Here is a 27,013-nt window from a genome sequence, read left to right as displayed (position 1 = left end):
TGGGTAGCACACTTCGGGGTACCGGCCCACATTACCTCCGACAGAGGCGCCCAGTTCACCTCCAGCCTGTGGTCGGCTGTGGCCAGCCTGTTGGGAACGCAGCTACACCACACAACTGCCTACCACCCACAGTCGAATGGACTAGTGGAACGTTTCCACCGTCACTTGAAGTTGGCTCTCATGGCCCGCCTGAGAGGACCTAACTGGGTGGACGAGCTTCCCTGGGTCCTGCTTGGAATCCGCACAGCGCCCAAAGAGTATCTGCACGCCTCGTCGGCCAAGTTGGTGTACGGCGCGCCCCTGGTCATCACAGGCGAGTTCATATCAGCCCCAAGGGGGCAAGAGGAAGAACCCGCAGCAGTCCTGGACAGGCTCGGCAACCTGGCCCCCGTACCGACTTCACAGCACGGACGGACCCCGACCCATGTACCCAAAGACCTGCAGAACTGTAAGTTTGTGTTTGTACGAAGGGGCGGACACCGGGCACCACTACAGCGGCCATACGAGGGGCCGTTCAAGGTGATCAACAACAACGGGTCCATGTACATTCTGGACATTGGGGGGAAGAGGAGCTTTTCACGGTGGACCAACTCAAACTAGCCCATGTGGACTTGGCGCAGCCGGTCGAGGTTCAGGCACCGTGGCGCAGGGGCAGACCTCCCAAACAGTGGCTAATCCAGACTGTGGACATTGGGGGGTGTATCGCCAGTTCTGGGGGGGGGTGTTATGTGGCGACCCACTTTCTGCGCAGGCGAACCGGCTCACAAATAGCCAGCGCATGGGGGGAGACTTTGGTAATGCACCTCTGAGGTCATTTCCGCCCGGAGAGGGCGGGCACTGGGGATAAAATGCCAGCGCCGCGAAGTTTGAATAAACTAGTCTCGAAATGACTTACTGACTGCGTGTCGTTATTTCAGTGCTGTGTGTAGCACATCGCTACAAGGGCTTTATTGTGTGTGCTGGTGGCACAAATTGAACCTGTAGTTGCACTCTGATTTGAACATTGCATAAGGGAGACAAGAAATGGATGGACTTAATGGTTATCCTTATATTCTTCTTCATCCATCATAATGAAGTGGCATGATGAATAAACATTAATTAGCACCCTTTATTGCAAGTTCTTAATATTGTTGAGTACAGAATTGTTCAGAGGATCTTAATATAACACAGATACAAACAATGACATCATGGACTTTCAAAAACCATTAAAGTTTTGTAACATCTCTTTGTGTTGTTATTCTTGGCCAATGATAAATTCCATGAGGACATTGTCTTTTCTGGAAATACTTACTCATATGCTGTAAATATATTAAAGATATCAACAATGATAGTTTGGAAATGCCTGCCCCCTAATTGAGGAATAGAGTCATAGAAAAGTACAGCACAAAAACAGGCCCTTTGGCCCATCTAGTCCACGCTGAACCATTTAAACTGCCTACTCCCATTGGTGTTATCACCCAATGGCGTTACACATAACTCCATCACTACTGCAGAACTCAATACCTAAAACTATTAGGGATACAGACTCAGTTTACACTTTTAAATGCCAGCCCAAAATCTATTTATATAACCTTGATTTTAAGTACGGTAACATCTTTTTGTCTTTTATTTTCATGTTTATTTTCATGTTATTTTCATGTTTGTACTTTTATCCCATTGTAAAGCACTTTGAACTACATCATGAAAAGTGCTCCTTAAATATAGTTACTATTACTACTTGTGCTGAGAGTTAGCTTCATTTGGCATAGCTCGTCTCTTATTCTTATTGGATTATCTCTGGCATGCTGTGCTTAGCAACACATCTGATTGCCACCTGAGATCTTGCTGGTCCCTTTATTAACAAATTTGTTAAGGGACACAAAAAACGTCACAATGTGTGCAAATAAGGGGTTTTTATTTATTTAAGGTTGGATACATGAAAGTGAAGATCTTGGCAGCATCAGTTCTGCATGAACTGGCATCATTCTGGGCCAGATTACATTGACAACTCATAGCTGGGTGTGTATGAAACTTCTGGCTGGTTGACTTGCTGGCCTAAAATTGAAAAAGTAAGTTGAAATAAGTTTTGTGTATATTTGTCTTTATGTTATGTTTTTAATTGCTAACAGTCTCCTGTTTTTTTAAATAAATGGCATACTTCAGCATCTTAATTTAAAAAAAAAGTTTAGTTTTTAATTATAAACACAGGAGATTCTGCAGATCTGGAAATCTAGAGCAACACACAGAAAATGCTGGATAATCTCAGCAGGTCAGGCAGTGCTTAAGGAGAGAAATACACAGTCAGCCTTTCGGACCAAGACTCTTCACTGGGACATGAAAGGAAGAGGGTAGAAAACAGAATACTAATGTGGGGGGAGGGAAAGGTATGGGGGGAGTTATATTTTCTTTAAGTGTGATGCAACAAGATGGTGGGACTGTACACAGTGTTTGAATGTTGAACTGTCAGAAGGCTATAGAGCAGGTCTGATGAAGGGTCTTCAACCTAATACGTTAACTTTTTTTTCTCTCTGGGCAGATGCTCCCTGACCTGTTGTGTTTTTTCCTCATTTTCTGGTTTTAATTTCAGATTTCCAGTTGGTGCAGTTTTTATTTGGGTGGGGGGATGTTTCACCTATTTCCTGGTTTGATTTGGTGGAAGAGCTGCTGCAGTGACACTGGCAGAAGCACCACTACAGTTTAGTATGACTGCAGGCTTTGTACAAGCAGTGACAGCAATTGCTGATCCACACAATCCAGATAATTAAATGCAAAATCCATTACATTTGGGATATACTGTACCTATCAATTCTCTTTGACTAAAGTAACTGATACAGGAACCAGAACAAATATTAGTGCCTAGAAGTTATGTAAATAGGTAAATGATTAATTGGAGGGAATAAGGTCTCATCCAGAACTGTAGATTGCATGAAGAATGTAACAACTAAAGTGTAGCAGAGATTGAGAATGGAGGTTGGAGGTCATGGTGTGAGAGTCTGAGAGTCTTGGGTCAAGGACTTACCGGGTTGGAGGCCTACATGTGGGAATGGTTGGGAAGGTGTTAACTGGTCTTGTTTTGCTGTTGTTGTCTTGTTTTGTTCTGTTGTTGTTGCTAAATGGGTTGCTCTGTGTTGTAATGTTGCTATATTGAACATTGTGGGTGTGCTATATTAGTGCCGGAATGTGTGACTTCACTTGTGGGCAGTCCCCTGCACATCTTTGGGTGGGTTGGTTGTTAATGAATCGGAATCTGAAGAGTTATGTTAAGATCGAGCTGTGTGCTATCAGAAACTTTCCATGAAAACTTGTATGCTAAGGGGCAGTCTTCAAGATGGGAATCAGGAGGGAAACGAGACAAGATGGTCTATGTACTCTGAATAAACGCAAGATATTTTATGCATATAAGAAAATATTTTCGCTATACCTACCATGCCATTGTACATATCTGACAGAGAAATCGCGTAGAAATTCTGTAGATACTAGAAATCCAGAGTAATACACACAAAATTTTGGAGGAACTCAGCCAGTCAGGCAGCATCTATGGAGAGGAATAAAGAGTTGACATTTCAGGCCAAGACCCTTCATCAGGTCTTCATGCAAGAGCAATGTAGAAGCAGGAAGAGAGACTCTTGGAAGATACTGTCTAGTTCTCCTCTTCTCATTCCTACTATTGAAGGAGGAGATAGAGGAGCCCAAAAACACACACACAAGTTTTCAGGAACAGCTTCCTTCCCACCGCCAATAGATTTCTAAATGGACAATGAACCCATGAACACTGCCTCAGTACTTTTTCCTCTCTTTCGACATTACTTATTTAATTTAAATTTTTTATACTGTATATACTTCTTATTGTAATGTATAGTTTTAAAATTATGCATTGCACAGCACGGGGTGGCACAGTAGCATAGTGATTTGCAGGAAGCTTTACCGTAGCAGATTCAATACCCGTCCCTGTCTGTAAGGAGTTTGTTCGTTCTCCCTGTGACTGCATGGGTTTCCTCCGGACGATCTGGTCTCCTCCCACGGTCCCAAATCGTACCAATTGGTAGGTTAATTGATCCTTGTAAATAGTGTCATGATTAAGGTTAATTGGGGATTGCTATGTTGCATGGCCTAAATGACTGGAAGGGCCTACCCTTCTCTGTATTGCAATAAATATATAAATTAATTAAATAAGTGTTCTGCCACACAAAACAACAAATTTCACAACATATATCAATGATATTAAACCTAATTTTGATTCTCATGCTGTTATTCATGAACATGCAAGTGGGAAGTACATGAGGTATAATTTATTGCAATCTGATTATTCATTGTATCATGATTGCAATGATCCCAGACTTTAATGGATGAAGTCAAATGCTTAGTGTCACTAAGGGATGTTCAGAATCTAGGTATACAATGAACAGCTGAAAAATATGGTGTGATATGAGTTATTGATCACAACCTTGATGTAGTTAACAGTGAACCACCCACACTGGCTGTTGATTTACAACTTAAGTTTGAACTTATATTTAGTTCAGGAACTTACTAAATGAAGAGAGTCGGATCTTGTGAAGTAAAAGTTTCCTTGTGTAAGTCCCATCATGATGTGTGAGCTGGAACTGCTTAAAATAGCTGAAAACTTTGACAGGCAATGAAACTACTTTGCTTGCTTTAGTCAACAGACTGTGGCCAGTTGTCAGATTTTCAGAAATATTCAAAAGCTTTCCAAACTATTAGTAATTACTCAATTAAACAATTGAAAAATAATTTAAAATAAAATAAAATAATTAAGTTCAAAATAAATCAAACGCTTAAAACCTCAAACAATTGAATGAAACCAGCAATATATAATTTATTCCCACATAGATAATCTTCACTGAAATCATTAGCGAAGCTGCACCAAGATTCAGCCTGTGCAGGTCATTTGAGCAAGTTCACAACATGAAATGATGGCGCACTGCCACAGGGTTCCACATCACGTGAAGTGTGGTCACTGATTTGCTGGAGAACAGCTGCCAACGAGTTCAAGGCTTTGATGCTCGTGCACAAATGCCTGGAAATCCTGGACTTACTGGCATTTATTCCACAAAATGCCAACAGCTCCACATGGAACTGTTGACACTTCCCTGCATAATCCATCCCTATAAGTATGAGGTATTTTGAAGAGTGCTATCTATTTTGATTTCACTCATCAGATCTTTAACTGTATTTCCCATATTAGGTTTTACATATTTTGTTGGATTCTTTCAAATATCTAATGGATGGTCCGCTTAAGCTTCTGTTTAATAACTCAAATAATCATAAGGTTAACATTCTTGCATGTAGTTAATTGATGTGTCATATACTAACCATTGTGGAGGACAATAAACAGCAACATACATATCTTATCCATATGTATTCATCTGCATTAACTCATTCTTTTATAATGAGACTACACTTCTGATAGGACAGGTCCCTCATTTGCTTTAATTTACAAGATTGCCAGAGTTATTTCTTGTTTCCCAGCATTGACAGTGATGCACCATCAATAACTCTCGGAGACGGGAGGCGAACGATAGGCTTTTATAAGCTGCAAGAAACGACCACACAACATCCTGGAGACTGAGGGGGGGAGCAGTGCCTCCAACCGCCTTTATACAGGGGTCTGTGGGAGGAGCCACAGGAGCAGTCAGCAGAGGGGCGTGTCCAGACAGGTATATGTAGTTCACCACAGACAGGAGATGGTTAAGATGGTTAAAGGATATGGTTAACCTTGCATTCTAACAAATGCAAGGTTGCTAAGATGCTTCATAATCTCCAGAGGCACTCGGTTTCCCTACTCCTCTGCCAGATTTGGAGCAGATATTCTTTGCTGGCAGATTTGCTACAGAAAGCAGATTACTGTGGTTCTCAAATTTAGTGGACTTTTCCTTAGCAGACTTTCATTATGTATCCATTATTGTACCCTTTATTTACAGAACCTAATGACCACTTCTGGCAGGGGCGAAGAGAACTCAAGTGTCATTGACACAATAGAAATGATCAATACAGCCATTTGTGTTTGTAACAATGTGGCTCAGTGTCATTTCAAAATTTGTTGAACTTCACCATTTCAAAAATTGCTCAACATGTTCTACACACAACCTGCAGTGTTGCACAATTAGTACACATGATCAAAAACAAATTTCTATTCCTTCACATGAAGGACCACTAAATGTTAACTCAGCTGAAGAAAACACAGCTTTCAGGAAGTGATGGAAATCGGTTCACCCTACTGGGAGAAGGGGACCTCATTAAAGCAGCCAGAAACACATGCCATTGGACATCCACCTCAGAGTTTTCTGGCTACAGAAGAATCTGGCAGCTCAAAATTGATAGTAGGCATCAGAAGATTGCAAAGAAGAAGAATTGTTGAATCTGTCGTCAGGAAGATGTTATTGCCATTCATTGGATATGGATTAAATAATTGAGGCATGTTAGCCAAATCCCTAGACAAAGGAGTAACACAGGGGTTCCCAACCTGGGGTCCATGGACCCTTTGCTTAATGGTATTGCTCCATGGTATAGAAAAGGTTGGGAACCCCTGGAGTAGTATAATGATCTCCAACTGGGAGCCTTGGTAGATGTCCAACAGAGCTATATGTCCGCCAGTGCCTGAGTTGAGTACATTGCCAAAAAGGGATCGTGATGACAGAACTCATTTGGCATAAGCTGCAGATCTTAGTCAGCTAAAGGTCTTCCTTATGTGCTGTGCCCGCAGCTGTTTGGCAGCTGGAAAAACTCAGTTATTACTTTATGAGGGAGGCCATATCTTCTGATGGTTCACTGGGGATTATGGTAAAGTAGCCCTCTTGTGTCTGCTGACAAGGAGGTGTGAGTACTAGCAAGGGGAGGACAATGTGTGTTTAACTTGGCATCCTTTGGTTGGTTTCTCAGTCTACACGCTTCCACCTCCTCTAAGCAATGGAATGGGACAGGAGCAAAGGAGACCTTACTTGTTAATGGAGTCTAGTCCAAAGTCTTCTTTAGGGCAAACTAATTTTAAAATCTTTGCAGATGATTTTTAAAAATGTTTGGAATTTCCATGGCATAATTTAAGCAGATGATTAGTTGGCATTCTTCAGAAGTTGTATAAACAGGACTTACAGTAATTTTTCATTTAAGATTTGGTGGGAGATTGAGAGAATACTCAGAGAAGAACAATTTTATGAAAGCATATAGAAAATATTAAAATATTAGGTATAATAGAAATACTTCAACAATTATGTCTAAGCAACAAGTAAAAGTATATTCATATATCTCTGGGTTGATTAACCATTGGTGATGGACCTCTTCTAACCTGCTTCAAACTTGCCTCCCCACATTCTCCTTTGGCAGTTTTTACTACTGGCAGATGGAGAAGAGAAACACAGGAAATTATTGCTGTGGAGCAGACCTCAGCAAATTTCATCCTTTTGAATGCAATAAGTTAAGAGTACCACACACAAAGGTACAAGGGTACATTCCCCCCCCTCCCACCCTCACAGTATGAATTGAGAAAAATATGCTGCCACGTTTCTTCTTGTGGAAGTTGCTCTAAAATTTCCAATTTTCTGAATTGGCCTACACGGAAATTGGTGAGCAATATCATAGACTCCTGCTTCAGTGTGACAAAGTTAATAAATTGCAAATTTTGCCAGCAAAGATACTAACTTAATATTATGAGTCTGACCATTTATGTTCATGCACAGGAAATCCAGTTCCTTCCCTTCTTTCCTCATATCCAACGCAAGACACAAATTGTCTTGGGTACACTTTAATACTATGTGAGTCACCAGGCAATATAAACCCAATGAAACCCTTTCAGTGTAGTAGAAACAAATGAAGAAGTTCATGCCTGTGTAGAGCAAGATCTCCACAATATTATCTGAAATTGGATACAGTAAGCAAGATAGGTTCCAGTAACACATCTAACTTTGATATTCATGCCAACATAAAAGTCAGCCAGAAAGCACTGCATGTCTTCTCACATCACACCATAGAGGGAAAAGGTTCTAATGAGTGGCATGATCTATTGGAGCACAGAGTGATGCACCTGCAAGAGCTGTTAAAAATCCCTCCTGCTGTCTTGCTCCTAATTAACTGAAGTTCGCGTTCACATTTTGTCATCCAATGTTGCCATAGATACAGTCTGAGCAGTTGCATTTTGCAGATTATGGTTATGGTCTCACATACTAAGTTGTAGAACATGTATCACAGTATATAACGATTACTGTACTTTGCATCATTTTGCCCATGGCTTGAAGGCTACTCAAGGCATTCTGCATAGACTTCAGCAAGCTCCCAGTCCAAAGAGTAGGGAAGGTTAAAACTGATCTCAACATGTTTGCATTATAAAGGTTTTGAAAGCCAAATATAAAAGAAACAATCCTTTTTAATGATTTTTAAGCAGGAAACTGTTCTTGAACTCTTTCAAAGTGCTCTTGCTGGGTATTTCAGGCCTTAATATTTTTCCCTGATTGGACCTACGGTAATTATAGGATCACCTTCTCTGTGGCGGAGATATCAAGGGAAAACTTCAGCACAGCAGATCCTAAAGTTGTAAACATCGAAACATAGAAACATAGAAAACCTACCACACAATACAGGCCCTTCGGCTCACAAAGTAGTTCCAGTAACACAAAATTTGGGAGGAAAATTGACTTTGGGTTCCTCTGAGATGTTCGCTAAAGCTCCAGCATTTAAAACTAAAAAAGACTAAACACAAGTGAACACCCAAGTGGGAAATGTTTGCCATAAATATAGAGAACACTTAAAAACCTTAATTATTCAAATAGCTAAAAGATACCATTAGGCCAGAACTTTTGGAGAATTGAGGAACTGAATTATAAATGATGAATTCAAGATGCCCAGGGTTGTGTTGTTTCTTTAGTTTAAAAAATGCCAACATGTGTAATCTTTTTATCCTACGTTTTGTGTTTTTAAAATGAATAGGAACTTGGATTAGCAAGTTAATTAATAATTCATGTAGGCGGTAATGTTACAAATTCAACTGCAGAACCGTTGACAAAGATTTATAAAAGATTTTTAATATTAATTGTGCTTTATATCAGTTAAGATAAACATTTCTTACATTACATATTTATGATTCCCAAAAGATATTAAAGTTCTTTCGTATAATTGAATGTTGAACATATCAAGGAAAGAGAACCATGTTCAGCTGTTTTTGAATAATACTATTCTGCTGTATTTTGATTAGCCTTGTATTAAATATTCTTCTGCAATGCTAGCCTTTCTCCTAATCTACCCTCTGACCATGAAGAACAAAATTCTGCCTTCTTTGAACTTAAAGAGCAATGGTAAGGCATCGGCATCTCTCTCTCTCCACCTTAGCCAAACAGCAGTCTGGATGTAGGGTGTAGGTTGAATGAAGAGTTAAAATTGGCATGTCACAAAGGTAATGATACAGTTGTCATGGGGGATTTCAACATGCAGGTAGATTGGGAGAATCAGAATGGTACTGGACCCCAAGAAAGGGAGTTTGTGGAGTGCCTCCGAGATGGATTCTTAGAACAGCTTGTACTGGAGCCTACCAGGGAGAAGGCAATTCTAGATTTAGTGTTGTGCAATGAACCGGATTTGATCAAGGACCTCGAGGTAAAGGAACCATTAGGAGGTAGTGACCATAATATGATATGTTTTAACCTACAATGTGAGAAGGAGAAGGGAAAATCGGATGTGTCAGTATTACAGTTGAACAAAGGGAACTATGGAGCTATGAGGGAGGAGCTGGCCAAAGTTCAATGGAACAATACCCTAGCAGGGAAGACAGTGGAAAAAAAATGGCAGGTATTTCTGGGAATAATGCAGAAGGTGCAGGATCGGTTCATTCCAAAGAGGAAGAAAGATTCTAAGGGGAGTAAGGGGTGGCCGTGGCTGACGAGGGAAGTAAAGGGCAGTATAAAAATAAAAGAGAAGAAGTATAACATAGCAAAGATGAGTGGGAAACCGGAGGACTGGGAAGCTTTTAAAGAGCAACAGTAAATAACAAAAAAGGCAATACGCCAAGAAAAAATGAGGTACGAAGGTAAACTAGCCAAGAATATAAAGGAGGATAGTAAAAGCTTCTTTAGGTATGTGAATAGCAAAAAAATAGTTAAGACCAAAATTGGGCCATTGAAGACAGAAACGGGTGAATTTATTATGGGGAACAAGGAAATGGCAGATGAGTTGAACAGGTACTTTAGATCTGTCTTCACTAGGGAAGACACAAACAATCTCCCAGATGTAATAGTGGCCAAAGAAACTAGGGTAAAGGATGAACTGAAGGAAATTTATATTAGGCAAGAAACGGTGTTGGATAGACTGTTGAGTCTGAAGGCTGATAAGTCCCCAGGACCTGATGGTCTGCATCCCAGGGTACTTAAAGAGGTGGCTCTAGAAATCATGGATGCATTGGTAATCATTTTCCAATGTTCTATAGATTCAGGAACAGTTCCTGCTGATTGCAGGGTGGCTAATGTTGTCCCACTTTTCAAGAAAGGAGGGAGAGAGAAAACAGGGAATTATAGACCGGTTAGCATGACGTCAGTGGTGGGAAAGATGCTGGAATCAATTATAAAAGAGGAAATTATGACACATTTGGATAGCAGTAGAAGGATCAGTCTGAGTCAGCATGGATTTATGAAGGGAAAATCATGCTTGACTAATCTGGAGTTTTTTGAGGATGTAACTATGAAAATGGACAAGGGAGAGCCAGTGGATGTAGTGTACCTGGACTTCCGGAAAGCTTTTGATAAAGTCCCACATAGGAGATTAGTGGGCAAAATTAGGGCACATGGTATTGGGGGCAGAGTACTGACATGAATTGAAAATTGGCTGGCTGACAGGAAACAAAGAGTAGTGATTAACGGGTCCCTTTCGGAATGGCAGGCTGTGACCAGTGGGGTACCGCAAGGTTCAGTGCTGGGACCGCAGCTGTTTACAATATACATTAATGATTTAGATGACGGGATTAAAAGTAACATTAGCAAATTTGCTGATGACGCAAAGCTGGGTGGCAGTGTGAAATGTCAGGAGGATGTTATGAGAATGCAGGGTGACTTGGACAGGTTGGGTGAGTGGGCAAATGTATGGCAGGTGCAGTTTAATGTGGATAAATGTGAGTTTATCCACTTTGGTGGCAAGAACAGGAAGGCAGATTACTATCTAAATGGAGTCAAGTTAGGAAAAGGGGAAGTACAACGAGATCTAGATGTTCTTGTACATCAGTCAATGAAAGCAAGCATGCAGGTACAGCAGGCAGTGAAGAAAGCTAATGGCATGCTGGCTTTTATAACAAGAGGAATTGAGTATAGGAGTAAAGAGGTCCTTCTGCAGCTGTACAGGACCCTGGTGAGACCCCACCTGGAGTATTGTGTGGAGTTTTGGTCTCCAAATTTGAGGAAGGATGTTCTTGCTATTGAGGGAGTGCAGTGTAGGTTCACAAGGTCAATTCCTGGAATGGCAGGACTGTCATATGTTGAAAGATTGGAGCGACTGGGCTTGTATACACTGGAATTTAGAAGGATGAGAGGGGATCTGATTGAAACATATAAGATTATTAAGGGATTGGGCACACTGGAGGCAGGAAACATGTTCCCGCTGATGGGTGAGTCCAGAACTAGAGGCCACAGTTTAAGAATAAGGGGTAGGCCATTTAGAACAGAGATGCGGAAAAACTTTTTCATCCAGAAAGTGGTGGATATGTGGAATGCTCTGCCCCAGAAGGCAGTGGAGGCCAAGTCTCTGGATGCATTCAAGAGAGAATTAGATAGAGCTCTTATAGATAGCGGGATCAAGGGATATGGGGAGAGGGCAGGAACGGGGTACTGATTGTGTATGATCAGCCATGATCACAGTGAATAGCGGTGCTGGCTAGAAGGGCCAAATGGCCTACTCCTGCACCTACTGTCTATTGTCTATCAATATTCTGGCTTCCTCCTCCTTCTTTCCAGTCCTGATGAAGGGTCTCAGCTCAAATCATGACTGTTTATTTCCCTCCATAGATGCTGCCTAACTTGCTAAGTTCCTCCAGCATTTTGTATGTGGTGCTTGAGCATCTGTAGAATCTCTTGTGTTTAAGACACCGGGATTTTACCACTGTACTTGGTGTACTTCTCTAAAGAATGGGGTGCTGGAAGGGGTCAATCAGGTTCACCAATAAGACTTTTGCTTCTGTGTGAGAAAGCAGAGGGTACACACCCAATTCCAGAAACTTCCACAATCATGAGATGAGTATTACTCTTTGCACGTGTATGAAAACGGACAGGTTCTAGTCACTTTGAACATCACTCGATTTTACTCTTCTTTGAGTTTAATGGAATGTAAGATCGGCCAATGTCATTTTAAAGCTTCTCCATTGCTTGACAGCACTGCTTATAGAATTGCTGTATTCCTCAAAGTGATAACTTTTGAATAGGTTTTATGCTATGTCTAACCCTTCAGGGAAACTTGAAATATATTGTGGCAATATTGAAAAATAACAGGGAGCTCTTCTGTGCCCTAGACAATATTTATCCATTAACAAACACTAAAAACAGAGTAACTAGGTATTATCTTACTGCTTTATGTGCAACCTTGCTCTTTTAAAAATTTGTTCTCATGTTTGCTGAGCCAACATGTCATTGACTTCCTGCCAGTATTGTTATATTTTGCAATACCTTCTAAACTCTCACAACATTCATAGCTTTTGCTTTTAATTGTCTTCTCCTCTTTTGATTGGTGTCCAGTCCAACCATTTGTTGCCCAATTACAATTGTCCTTGAAATTTACAAACTACTAGACCTTCTTTATTATTAAAGTTATTAATGTTACACTTCTGAACCTGTTCTCAGTTCTGAAACTGTTCTCTTGTGTTTCAGATTCAGATTCATTTATTTATCACACATATACCGAAACAAATGCAGTGAAATGCAGTGTTTACGTTAACAACCAACACAACCTAAGGATTTGCTGGGGGCAGTCCAAAAGTGCCACCACACATTCTGACACCAACATCGCATGCCCCCATGTTCACAAAACAATACAAATAACAACAATGTCAGAACAACAGCAACAAAACAAAATACAAAACAACCACTTTATCTTCTTCCCACCCACCAGTACATTTTGTCTTTCTCAAATGCTCTCACCCCAATTTTGTCAACGATAATCTTTTGCCTTTTAGTTCCAAACACAATGTGCTTCACCATTGCACTGTTAATGAGTTGAGATCAAGGTTTGTGCAGGCATACCTCACACAAAATCTCTGCTTCTGGGATCTGAAAAGTGTTCAGTTCTTCATTCTTCCTCTTCCAGTCAAAAGTTTTTAAAAACAGATTGCTGGCACCTTACCTTCATGAAGGCTCTCTGAGCAACCAGTGATATCTCCTTCAATTCAAATAATGCTGCCCAGTGTAATGAAATGTTATTGGCATGAAATGTTAACCACGCTCTCTCTCAACAAATTCTCAAAATCTTTTGGGTATTTTCAACATTTTTATTTCACATTTACAGCATACTGTATGTTTTCTTTGCACATTATTCAATGATGAATTTGCCATTCAATTCTTAATACCTGGAACCTAAAAATGCCTTTTTGTTATTCAATGCAAAGATAAAGGTTTGCTTTATTCATACACAGAATGTCAAAACATAGTGAAATACATCATTTGCGTCAAATCAGATCAGCGAGGATTGTGCTGGAGCCATGCTTCCATTGCCAGGATAGCATCCTCACACCATACTAACCTGAATCCTAATCCTAACGGTACATCTTTGGAATGTGGGGGGAAATCAAACCCCACAAGGTCATGGGGAGAACATACAAACTTTATAATCAAACCCTGATCAGTGATCACTGGCATGTTAAAGCACTTGTATTAACTGTTTTACTACTGTGCCACCCATGTTAAAGGTTCAGACCTTTAACACACATAATCAAACACTGGATAAGCAGGCCATCTCCAAACATTTACAAGAATTTAAACCTAGATTACTGATCAAATGTAATGATTTAGCCCTGTCTGTATTTGCAGTCCTCCAAGAGGCCCACAGCCCTGTCATGTGGTTTCGAGGCTTTGTGTACCTCAATGACCTGGAGGGCTATGCAGGTTGGAGTCAGGGATTTCTGCTTTGACTCTTGGAAGGGTCACCTGTACCAAACAGGTCAAAGGGCAGAGGACAGACTGAGCGTGCTCCACTGATCTTCCAGGGGATTCAGCTCAGGGCTAACAACCCTGACTGGTAAAGCAAATTTGTTTTGGAAACAGCAATGAAGAATCCTTCTAAATCTGAATGTGATGGTATTCCTGAGTCTCTACCCAGGACTTGCATGACCGACAGTAGTGAAAACCGAGAGGAAGCTACTGACATGATGAAGGAAGCCCTGAACACCCAGAGATGGTCTTCATTGCTGCCCTAAGTGCCAATGGCGTAACAAGCAGTAAGTAAATATTCACAATATGTTGCCAAAATATAAACTACTCTTGCTCCTACTCAGCATCCATTAAAAGAAATCTGTCGGAATAAAACCTTTACTGATTAAATTGCAGATAGTGTCAAATTTAATGGCACTGAAAACAGAAGCTGAAAGTTCGAACTGCTAAACCTCAGAAGATTATTGTTTAGGGATGGTGTAGGTGAGAAATAGAAGCGGCCAAGGGGAACAACAGCATCAGTACGCAATGGTAAAAGAAGTGCTCTTTTGGCAACATTGAATGTTTAAGAATGGAATCAACTAAGTGTGCTAATTGGCAGTAGATTGACAGTAAAAAAGGAGGGTCCAATCAACTGTGTCAAAGTCAGGACAAATGACCTCTTCCTTTTTTATGCAGAAATATTTTGATGAAGAAATATTTTGATACAATGGTGATGAATGTAAGATTAAAAGATTTTAACGTGTTTGAACTTGAAAGGTTCAAATTTCACAGTAAATTTATATCAAAGTGTGTATATGTCCCCATATACTACCTTGAGATTCATTTTCTTGTGGGAATTCACAGTAGAACAAAGAAACACACTAGAATCAATGGATAACTACACACAAACAAATACTGACTAGCAACCAATGTGCAAATAAAGTCAAACTGTCCAAATACAAAAACCAAATAAAAATAATAAATAAGTAAACAGATAATATAATAAATGTAATATATAAATGTATATATAATTATTTAGGAATAAATGTTTATCCATAGACCATATCCATATGGGAACTTGAGAGGTTAAAATATATTCATAGATAATAGAGAGGTAAAGGAGGTAATAGCTTGCAAGAACAGACCACCATTGCTTTTGTCGAGGCGGGTATGTACTTTCAGGGTGTTAAGGAAAGATTTGAACAGAAGAGGACCTGGTTCATGATATTAAAAATATCAGTTAAAATGGGGGCCAGGAAAGAAATTATGGTGGGAATGGATTCAAGGAATAAATTGGTGAGTGCCAAGGTCAACATCAGCTCAGAGGGATTATAAGGGTGAAGGGGAAAGGGACCAGAGAAAGATGAAAGGCCAAGTATTGTCTAAATGGGAAGAATGGGGGTTACGGGAAGGAGAAGATGAGGGGGGGGAGGAGGGGCAGAATAAGATTTATTCATTTTAATCACAAGGAAATTGATATTACAAATTTGAGATGTGTTTTTGTAAAGGAGAAGCAGCCAAATATTTTGCAGTCTAAACCAAAGCTATAGCTATGATTTTGGAAGTATGTCAGTATGTAAATTGCATTATAACTTGAGCATTAGATCCTGATCTGATGCTTGAGTGCACAAAGCAAAATGCTGTGAAACCCTCACTTGCAACGTCCGCCAGCATAGAGCCCATTTCAGAAATGTTTATGCGTAGACCATATGGGAACTACCGAAGCCAAAAGGAATTTAATAGAGAAGTAAGCAGTAAAATTTTACAGTACAGAAAGAGACTTGCAACAAGTTTGCTTCCAGTAAAGGGATCTCCAATCACTAAATGTACAAATATTGGTGTTAGTCTTAGTTAATTATTATCACATGTACCACGATACAGTGTAAAGCTGGTCTTGCATGTAGCTCACACAGATCAAATCATCACACAGTGCATTGAGCTAGACTAAGGTGTAAAAGATACTGATAAAGTATATACAGGTAAACAATAAAGTGCAAGATCATGATGAGGTAGTTTGTGAGGTCAAGAGTCCATCTTATCATACAAGAGATCCATTCAAGTGTCTGATAATAGTAGGACAGAAGCTGTGCTTGATCAGTATATCAGGTACATGCTTTCCGGCTTTTGTATCTTCTGCCCAATGGGAGAGAGGAGAAGAGAGAATGTCCAGGGTGGGTGGGGTCTTTGATTAAAATGGCTGCTTTACTGAGGCACTGAGAACTATAGACAGAGTCCATGACAAGAGGCTTCTTCCCACGATGTGCTGAGCTGGTCCACAACTCTGAAGTTTTGTGCGGTCACGTGCTGAGCAGTTGTCATTCCAGGCCATTATCTGTCTAGACAGAATGCCTTCTATGGAGGATTAATTAAAATTGGTAATAATCGATGGGGGTGTGCTGAATTTCTTTCATAATTTATTTAAGGCTTCTGAGTGTGTGGAAGCATTGGTGGGCTTTGTTGGCCGTGACTATATTTAATGATTGGAAAGAACATTGGCTATGATCTCAATGATTGAAGTTGAAACTTTCTTCACTCAACTTTTCAACAGCTAAACAAGCTCTTTTGACCATTCTTTTTCTGAGCTGGTGGGTGTATTAACCAATCTCATCACTGCCATAGTTGACAGGACTCTCAAATGTGTCTGTTGAACCTTCCATCCAGCCCAAGAATAGGGAAAATTGTCCTGATCTTTCCGTGCCCCTAGTTTCCACATTCAATGGATTTATCTTTTTGCATCTGCTGTTTTCAAAGTGATGCTACCACCAGACATATCTCTCCTCCCCCTTCGGCGTTCTAACACGACTGTTTCCCGTGCAACACTTTGGTCTGCTGATCGCCTCCAACAACACTCGTTCCCTTTCTCACTGCACTTTCCCATGCAACTGACTCAGACGCAGAGGCTGTTCTTTTACCTTTTCCTTTCCTAACACACATGGATCCAAGCATCTGAGTGAAGCAATGATCCTTGTGTACCGTTTCCCATAAAGGCATTTAGTGGTCATGACATAATCTTCTCTACATAAAGAATATCATGTGTGAGTGTTTCAAAATCCCATGTCATCCTGAGCTGCACTCTCAGAAGAAAGCAGCATCCTTCATCACAGACCTCCACCGTCCAGGTGATGCCCTCTTCTTGCTACTACTATCGGGCAGGAGGTAAGGTCCCTTACCACCATGTTCAGGAGCAGCTATCACACTACAAACATCAGGCTCCTGACCTGGCATGATTAACATCACTCACCTCAACTCTAATCTAATCCAACAACCTACAGACTCACTTTTAAGGACTCTTTACAACTCATTTTCTTAATACGTTCTTTTCCCACAATTTGTCTTCTTTTGCACTTTATTTGTCAGTGTTTGCATTCGTATAGTTTTTTTCTTAAATTTTAAATTTCCTTTATTTTCCTGTAAAAGCCTGCAAAAATTAATCTCAAGGTGGTATATAGTAACATATACGTACTTTGATAATAATTTTGACTTTGAACTTGGAACTTGCCTCTTTAATTTGCCATCCCTCTCTGATCTTTCTGGCTTTGGCCTCCTTGCATTTTTGGTAAAAGCATCCTCTGACTGCAGAAGGGCAGATCGCAGCCTTCAGAAAAATATAATAACTTTATTTTATTTATTTGGAGTTACAGCATAGCAACAGGCCCCTCTGACCCAATGAGCCCGCGCTGCCCAATTACACCCATGTAACCAATTCATTTACTAACCTGTACATCCCTGGACTGTGGGAGGTAACTGAAACAGTCAGAGGAAACCCATGTGGTCACGGGGAAAACGTGTAAGTTCCTTACAGACAGGTGGAACTGAACTGCTACGCTACCTTGAACTCCGATCAGTGATCGCTGGCGCTATAAAGCATTGTCTTAACTAATGTGCTACTGTGTTAAAAAAATAAATATATAAGCAACAAATCTCGAGAACGTGAGCCAAAGAGGTCTTGAAAGTATGGGAACAGTTCAGTGAGAGGGCAAGTGAAGTTGAGTGAAGTTATGCCCCTTGCTTCAAGAGTCTGATGGTTGAGGGGTAATAACTATTCCTGAACCTGGTGCTGCGAGTCCCAAGGCTCTTGTACCTTCTTTCTGATGGCAGCAGTGAAAGAGAGCATGATGTCCCTGATGTCCCTGATGTCATTGGTGTCCCTGATAATGGATGCTGCTTTTCTGCAACAACACTTCGTGTAGATATGCTCATTGGTAGAGAGTACTTTACTCATGATGGGTGGGGCCATATCCACTACCTTTTGTAAGATTTTCTTTTCAGGGGCATTGGGGGTTCCATACCATGCTGTGATGCAGCCCGTCAATATATTCTCTACCACACATATGTAGAAGTCTGTCAAAGTTTTAGATGTCATGCCATATCTTCACAGATTTCTCAGGACATAGAAACACTGCTGTATTTTCTTTGTAGTTGTGCTTATTACAGGACAGGTCATCTGAAATGTTAACACCAAGAATTATGTGGTTATTTGAGTTACTGTTGCCTTCCTGTCAGCTTGAACCAGTCTGGCCATTCCCCTCTGACTTCTCTCATTAACCCATAAAGCTGCCACTCACTGGATAGTTTTGTTTTTCGCAGTTTCTGAGATACTCAGACTACCCCTTTCTGGCACCAACAATCATTCCACAGTCAAAGTCACATAGATCATATTTCTTCCATATTCTGATCATTGGTTTGATCTGACCAACAACTGAACCTCTTGACCATGTCTTCTGCTTTTATGCATTGTGGTGGTGTCACGTGATTGGTTGAATAGATAGTTACATTTACGAGCAAGTGTACAGGTGTAACTGTTGAAGTGCCCACAGAGTGTGCAGTAGAATCCATGGAGAACTACACTCAAAGACTGACAAGCAACCAATGTGCAAAAGAAGATAAATTGTGTGCATACAAAGAACTACCCAAATAATAAATAAACAAACAGATAAATAAATACTGAAAACAAAGAGTGCTTGAAAGTGAGTCCATAGGTTGTGACCAGTGATGAAGTGAGTGAAGTTCAGGGGCCTGATAGTTGAAGAGTAATAATTTCCTGAACCTGGTGGTCTGGGACCTAAGACTCCTGAACCTCCTGCCCATAGGCAACAGCATGGAGAGAATAGCCTGGATGCTGGGGGTCCTTGATGATAGGTTCTGCTTTCATGTGGCAGCACTCAATGATGATGAGGGCTTTTCTTGTGATGGACTGGGCTGCTCTCACCACTTTTTATTGTCCAGTCACAACAAGTGGTGAATATGATTGGTTTGATTCTATAGATAATACAAGAATGCATTTCATTTCACTGGGAATACCTTATTTTATCCTGAATTATTCTGTTTGCAGTAGTTAGAATGAAAGTAAATGAGATTGTTTGGCTTGTCTCTCATTAGTAAATCCTAAAGCCTGTCCCACTTCACCTTCAACTTATTCTGTACTGCATAGACATTCCCGTCCCTACCCAGAGCCAGTGGTCTCCTGAATGAGATGGGAAAACAGATCAGGCAAACTCAGAGAGAAAAGAAAGCTGAAACTTTCCTCTTAAGATGATCAACTCTACAGCAGGTGATCATTCATTCTGTGTGTGTGGCAAATCTCATCCTAGCCAGAAGCAGCTTCAGCTCTCGTTGAAAACATTCAGCAAGTCACCCTACGATACTCGAATAACAAGCGGACTGATTTTTCACTAGAGCTCTCTAACCTAATTCTCCCTGATAAAAGCTCACAATACTAAGTATTGTTTGTTGCAAGCTTGGTTGCTTCACTCTTAGTTCATGGCCCAGATGAAAAAGCTGAAGAAGGATTACTGTCATAAATTATTGTACCGTCAATAAAAAACGAGAGTCGGGTGCGACTGGTATTACATCTAAACACTTTTCATTCTTGATGCAGAGTCTCCGCCTGACATGTCAGCTCGTTATTCCTCTCCATAGACGCTGCCTGGCCTGCTGACTTCCTCCAATGTTTTGTGTGTGTTACTCCATATTTCCAGCATCTACAGAATCGCTGTAATTTCTCTGACAGGTATGTACATTGGCATGGTAGTTATACCTAAAATATTTTCTCCTCTACTGTGATACCCCTTTGATCAAATAACTCCATTGCCAAGTTGCTGGGTTGCTCAACCAATTGGAAATAACAACGAAGGTCAGTTGTGGTACCCTTGTTTCTTTTGTCATGCAAAGTATAAATCTTTAATTGGAATGGCACCAGAGTTTTAGACAATGATGCCTTCTTACAAAGCTCAGCCACCCAGGTAAACTAATCAACTTCATAGTGCTTACTTGACAACACACTGGCTGATGTATCATTGAGATCTCTTTGCTGATTACAGCTGGATGCTGCATATATTACCACCAAATACTACCACCCCAACAGCATGATTTGATGGTATACTGCCAAATTTCCATGGTTCAAAACCAAAGCAAGTCTCATCAAATCACAATGAAAAAAGAGTCACTGAGCACCAGTGATTCAATGTCTGACACCAATTCTGAGAATGCTGTGAGCAATATACACTGAATGCCCATGCTTCCCCCTTCTTAACCTTTGCATTCTAAAGAAAACAAGAATCTTGTACAACCTCCTCCTGGCTGAAACACAATACTTTCATGACTACCAGAAATATGAGACTCCCTAGTTCTGACAAAGAGTCTCGGATCTGAAACATTAACTGTTTCTCTTTCACCAAACATTGCTTGACCTGTTGAGCGTTTCCAGCATTTTCTGGTTTTACCTCGGAGTTTCAGCATTTGCTGTTTACTTTCCTTTTCTCCACCAGAAATAAAACGGCAGTCAATTAAATAAAGTTTAATTCTTCTGTCACTATGACGGCATTGTAACTATCGATACCAGCGTTAGCAAAGAACTTTCAAGCGACCAGCAGGCTGACTCAGTTTTGGGTTAGAGTCACAGAGAAAAATGGCATAGAAACCCGCCCTTTGACTCACTCATCTATGCTGATTGAAGGTGTGGGGTAATGTAGTGGGTGGAAGCATACACTGTGCATAATTCACAACCACTGACATTGAGCTGGGGTTCACTTTAAGATGTTGGTCTGACGTGATGATTTAATGACATTAAGATATTTTACCATGCTTTAGATTCTGTGTTTGGTGGAGAATAAAGGAGTTGTTACAGTTCCCCTTAAACGTAAAATGCCTCTGCCATTTTACTTAGAAAATTCTACAAAGGTACTACTCCCAAGCTAGGCCTATTTGCCTGCGTTTGGCCCATATCTCTCCAAACCATCTTTTTAAATTATGTTATTATACCTGCCTCAACTACTGTATCTGACAGCTCATACACACCACCCTCTGTGAGGGGAAATTGCCCCCCAGGCTGTTTTTAAATCTGTCACTTCTCACCCTAACCCTATGCCCTCTCATTTTAGTTACCTTTCCCTGGGAAAAAAGACTATACGTGTTTACCCTGTCTAGATTCCTTGTGATTTTGTATATAGAACATAGAAATATAGAAATCTACAGCACATTACAGGCCCTTCAGCTGTCCATGTCACCTACTCTAGAAGCTGCCTAGGATTTCCGTACTGCATAGCCCTCTATTTTGCTAATCTCCATGTACCTATCTAAGAGTCTCTTAAAAGACCCTTTTGTATCCACCTCCACCACCGTCACCAGCAGTGTATTCCATGCACCCACCACTCTCTGTGTGAAAAACTTACCTTTGACATCCCCCTTGTACCTACTTCCAAGCACTTTAAAACTATGCCCCCTCGTGTTAGTCATTTCAGCCTGGGAAAAAGCCTCTGGCTATCCACATGAGCAAAGTCTCTCCTCATCTTATACACCTCTATCAGGTCACCTCTCATTCTCCGTCGGTCCAAAGAGAAAAGGCCAAGTTCATACAACCTATTTTCATAAGGTACACTCTCCAATCCAGGCAACATCCTTGTAAATCTCCTCTGCACTCTCTCTATAGTATCCACATCCTTTAGGTCAGGGGTGTCAAACTCATTTTAGGTCATGGGCCGGATTGAGCAAAATGCAGCTTCATGCGGGCCGGATCAGTCGGACACGTGCGAACGCAGCTTTCGTTGCCTCCGTTTTTTCAGCCTGCTCTCATGTGTCTCAGTCTCTGCTATAACTACAAGGTGTTTCACTTTACAAATTCCGTTTCTTATGAAGAAGACTGCCGAGCAAGACTGCCGAATAAACACTAAAAACCCTGAAAACCTGGTACCTGAATAAACTCAGCATTAGCCATATCATACGCCATAGGCGCTTCGATTACTGGGGCCATCTTTAATAATAATTAGATATTATCTCGCGGGCCAAAGATAATTCCACCGCGGGCCGGATTTGGCCCGCGGGCCTTGAGTTTGACATATATGCTTTAGGTAGTGATGTGACCAGAACTGAACACAGTACACCAAGTGGGGTCTAACTAAGGTCTTATATAGCTATAACATTACCTCACGGCTCTTGGAATTCAATCTCACGGTTGATGAAGGCCAACACAGCACACACCTTCTAAACAACACTGTCAACCTGCACAGTAGCTTGAGTGTCCTATCGATACAGACCCCAAGATCTCTCAGATCCTCCACACTGCCAAAAGTCTTACCATTAATATTAAATTCTGTCTTCAAATTAGACCTTCTGAAATCAGCTACTTCTCACTTATCTGGGCTGAACTCAATTTCCCACTTCTCAGCCAAGTTCTGCATCCTGTCGAAGTCCTGCTGTAACCTCTGACATCTTTCCAGAGTATCCACAACACCCTCAATCTTTGTGGCATTAGCAAACTTACTAACCCACTCTTCCCCTTCCTCATCCAGATCATTTATAAAAACCACAAAGGGGAGAGGTCCCAGAACAGATCCCTGAGGCACACCACTAGTCACCGACCTCCATGCAGAATACGAATCATCTACAGCCACCCTTTGCCTTCTGTGGGCAAGCCAGTTCTGGATCCCCAAAGCAAGGTCCCCTTGGATCGCATGCCTCCTTACTTTCTCAATAAGCCTTGCATGGGGAACCTTATCAAATGTCTTACTGAAATCCATATACACTACATCCACTGCTCTATCTTCATCAGCGTGTTTTGTTACATCTCCATAAAGTCACCTATAACACAGGCTCTCCAGTCTTGTAAATTGTTGTAAATGTTCTCTGCACACTTTCCAGTTTAATGAAGCCTTTCCTGTAAAAGGGTGACCAAAACTGTCCACAGTATTCCAAGTTGCCCATAGAAACGGTCTAGGGTGGCTTTAGGAGGGAGGGGGCATTAGTGACAAAGTGCAGGAGCAGATAGTATACAAAATTACAACATTACATGGTCACTGGGTTCACTGGTTTTCTATCTTTTTCATCAATTCCTCATTCAGTCTTCCTTGTTCATTTTTATACCCAAACTCTTCTCTGCCTACAACAACATCATCAGGGCAGCATAGTAGGAACTAACTACCTGATGGATCGCCACCAATGACCAGTAGCCCAAGTTGAACTCGGGTATATTGTCATGTATGTGCGGGTGCAGGGGAAGACTTACTTGCAGCTGGTTCACAGGCTTGACAGTCTTGGAAACCATACTAAAATGAAGATAACCAATCTGGGCTGGCCACAGCGCCATATGGATGATATGACAATTGAAAGGTTGATGGAGGAGGAGGCTATTTCAGTCCATTAAACCGGTGACAGATAACAAAACAATCCTATTTCACCACCGATTTTCACTGTAACCTATCTTCTCCACACTTGCTTCAATTTCACCACCCTACTCCGCAAAGAGACGCACTATAAGACAATAAGACCATAAGACATAGAAGCAGAATTAGGCCATTTGGCCCATTGAATCTACTCCGCCATTTCATCACGGCTGATCCATTTTTCCTCTCAGCCCCAATCTCCTGCCTTCTCCCCATTTCCCTTCATGCCCTGACCAATCAAGAATCTATCAACCTCTGCCTTAAATATACATACAGACTTGGCCTCCACAGCTGCTGGTGGCAACAAATTCCATAGATTCATCACTCTCTGGCTAAAGAAATTCCTTCTCATCTATGTTCTAAAAGGACGCCCCTCTATTAGATTCTCGCACCATGGGAAACACTCTCTCCACATCCACTCTGTCAAGGCCTTTCACCATTCGATAGGTTTCAATGAGGTCACCCCTCATTCTTCTGAATTCCAGTGGACACAGGCCCAGAGCCATCAAATGTTCTTCCTATGACAGGCTGTTCAAACCTGGAATCACTTTTTTAAACCTCCCTTGAACCCTCTCCAGTTACAGCATATCCTTTCATCCAATAAAGCATATCCTTTTATCCTATAAGGCAAGGGGAATAATCCATCCACAACACTTTAAGATATAGGAGGAAACCAGAGAAGCTGGAGGAAATGCTAATGCCACAGGAAGAAAGTGCAAACTCCACACAAAGGGCAGCCAGCGTGCCAAGAGTTCTAGCTTGGAATTTGGGGTCCTCTTATCAGCCGGACGTTGGGTGGTCAATACCAAAGATTGGAACCCAAATCCCAGTGGCTGAAGCGTGGAGATTGGAGGTCGGTCCATGTCTGTGAGTAGGAAGGAGGGTGGCAGGGAGGAAAGGGGCGTGTTTCACCGGTGTTGCTTTGCTTGTTCTGTTCTGAGCATTGTGGGCAAGCTATGTTGATGTCGGAATGTGTGGCGATACTTGTGGGCTTAGGCAGTGGTTATTGTTACAAATGATGCATTTCACTGTATGTTTCGATTAAAAAAATCTCAATCTAAATATCAATTTGAGAAGGCCAGGGATCAGGATTGAACCCGGATTGCTGGAGATTGGAGCAGCAGCTGTACCAGCGGCACCACTGCACCACCTTGCCTCCTTGTTATATAGAGGTCAAACAGAGAGGCAGCAAGGACATAGGAATTGAAGAAATATTGCAGAACGTTCTCAAGTCTGATGAAGCATCAGGCACATTGTATAAAAGCGACAGAAAGAGCAAAGGAATATAACTTGCATCGCCTTGGCTGAACGTAGAGGGAGTGTAGGCATCATTTTACCCTGACAAGTTTCGCGAATCTGCGTGTGGAAACTCATTCCAGAAGTAGGCACAGTCTCTGGTGTTTACTTTTGCATAGTTCCAGAGTTAATTTAGCTTCTCAATCGTTCGAGTAAGTACGCTTACTGGCCACACTGGAAGGTTTCACTGAAGGTACATAAGTCTCCTTTAGAAAGATCAGAACCATTTTCGGCAATACATTGCAAGGACACTGCCTGTGATTCTGCACTGGTCAGAACATTACAGGATCACTAATGCTGCCTGTTTCCAGGTCACGCTCCCACATCCTATAACCATCAGGTCCATAGGCGCTGGTAAACCTTTATCAGTGTGTAATTGATAGCATACCGATCTACTGCCTGACAGAATGGTACACTAGCTGCAACAAGATCGATCAAAAAGCGCTCCAGTGAGTGACCAGGACAGCACAGAACATCAGTGGGACACAGCTACTAGATATGGAAAACATCTGCAACTCACACAGTCTATGGTGGGCTCGCAACATTGTGATAGACTCATCCCACCACTAGTTCACTAACCTACCATGCAGCAGGAGATCCAGAAACATCTCTCAGGTGTTATTTTACAGTTGGTCATTGTGCTTTTAGTAATTGATTTGCCAGTGTGCTGTTTTACACGGAATGGAGCAGAACTGCAATCTCATTGTCCTCAGTAATGACAATAAATTTCTCACTAACTAATTAACATATAATCCTAAAAGTCTTAGACACCTATATTAATAGAGAGCCTAAAACATTTGATCAGCACTGCAGTAATTTTATGTTTTGCTCTGTCCTGCTGCTGTGAAAAAAAAACAAATTTCATGACCTATGTGAGCGATGATAAACCTGATTCTGATATGGGTCTGTATTGTGGACTGAGAGTGGGAAGGGGGCAGGGAGAGGGGAATCATGGTTGGGAAAGGGGGAAGGGAGAGGGAGGGAGCAGGAAGCATCAGACAGATATTCTGTAATGATCAATAAACCGATAGTTTGGAATAAAATTACCTTGCCTGGTGTATCAGGGCTGAGTGTGACTGCACCCATGCCACACCAGTTCTGACCCCTGGCACTCCTTCTCTGCCACCTGTCCCCCACCCCTCCCATGGCACTTCACTCTTGTCATTCCCAGCATCTGTTATTTTTTCCAGATTTACAAACTTGTTGTCTACTCCATGTTGACAAATACAATACTGTGCAAAAGTCTTGGGCACCCGAGCTACATACGTATATGGCCCAAGACTTTTGCACAGTATTGTATAATTGTCATTAAGCTGTTGTTTGAGGCAAAACTGGGACTCTACAAACTTTAAAATAGTATATCCCTTAGTTTTTGTTTTGAGTTATTTTCCAACCATTTTGCTTAAAATTATCTTCCCATCACAATCTTTTAACTTTCTCCTTACAGTAGAGAAGAGTCGATGAAGATGTTTGATCTCCATGTTCTTGTCCTGCCAATACATGGCCGATCGCACTTGGAGATTGACAGCTGAAGCCCAGTGTGGAGGTTCGTACTTTCATGTGTGAGCTTACAAGATGAAACAACATCCATAAAAGAAGTGACTGAGAGCATCTATTGGACAACAGGTGCTTGTTTCTTCATTCCTTAAAAGGCAAGGTTGGTTTGTCCTTCAGCTCTTTGTGAGAATGATGCCTCAGCTGTCCACTTCACTTTCCAAACATCGGGTCATTCTTTGGAATATCAGTTTGTATCAAATCATTGATTATCACAAATAATTGGGAAAAGATCATAAGACATGGCAACAGAATTAGACCATTTGGCCCATCGAGTCTGTTCTGCCATTCAATCATGGCTGACCCTTTTTTCCCTCCTCAGCCCCACTCCCCGGCCTTCTCCCCATAACCTTTAATGCTGTGTTCAATCAAGAGCTTATCAAGCTCTGCCTAAAATACACCCAAAGACCTAGTCTCCACAGCTGCCTG

At 41.3% G+C, this 27,013-nt stretch overlaps 1 long non-coding RNA gene across 1 annotated transcript; it reads left to right on the top strand.

The window, feature by feature from the left end:
* The first annotated feature begins 14,130 nt into the window (after nt 1-14,130).
* Nucleotides 14,131-26,676, top strand: LOC140725660 (uncharacterized). Its single transcript, XR_012098405.1, has 3 exons — nt 14,131-14,383; nt 19,957-20,088; nt 26,478-26,676. It is a non-coding gene; the product is annotated as an uncharacterized lncRNA (long non-coding RNA).
* Nucleotides 26,677-27,013: the final 337 nt, after the last annotated feature.

This window comes from Hemitrygon akajei, chromosome 3 (assembly GCF_048418815.1).
Source record: "Hemitrygon akajei chromosome 3, sHemAka1.3, whole genome shotgun sequence".
Classification (NCBI taxonomy): domain Eukaryota; kingdom Metazoa; phylum Chordata; class Chondrichthyes; order Myliobatiformes; family Dasyatidae; genus Hemitrygon; species Hemitrygon akajei.
This window is presented reverse-complemented; position numbering and strand designations above follow the sequence as displayed.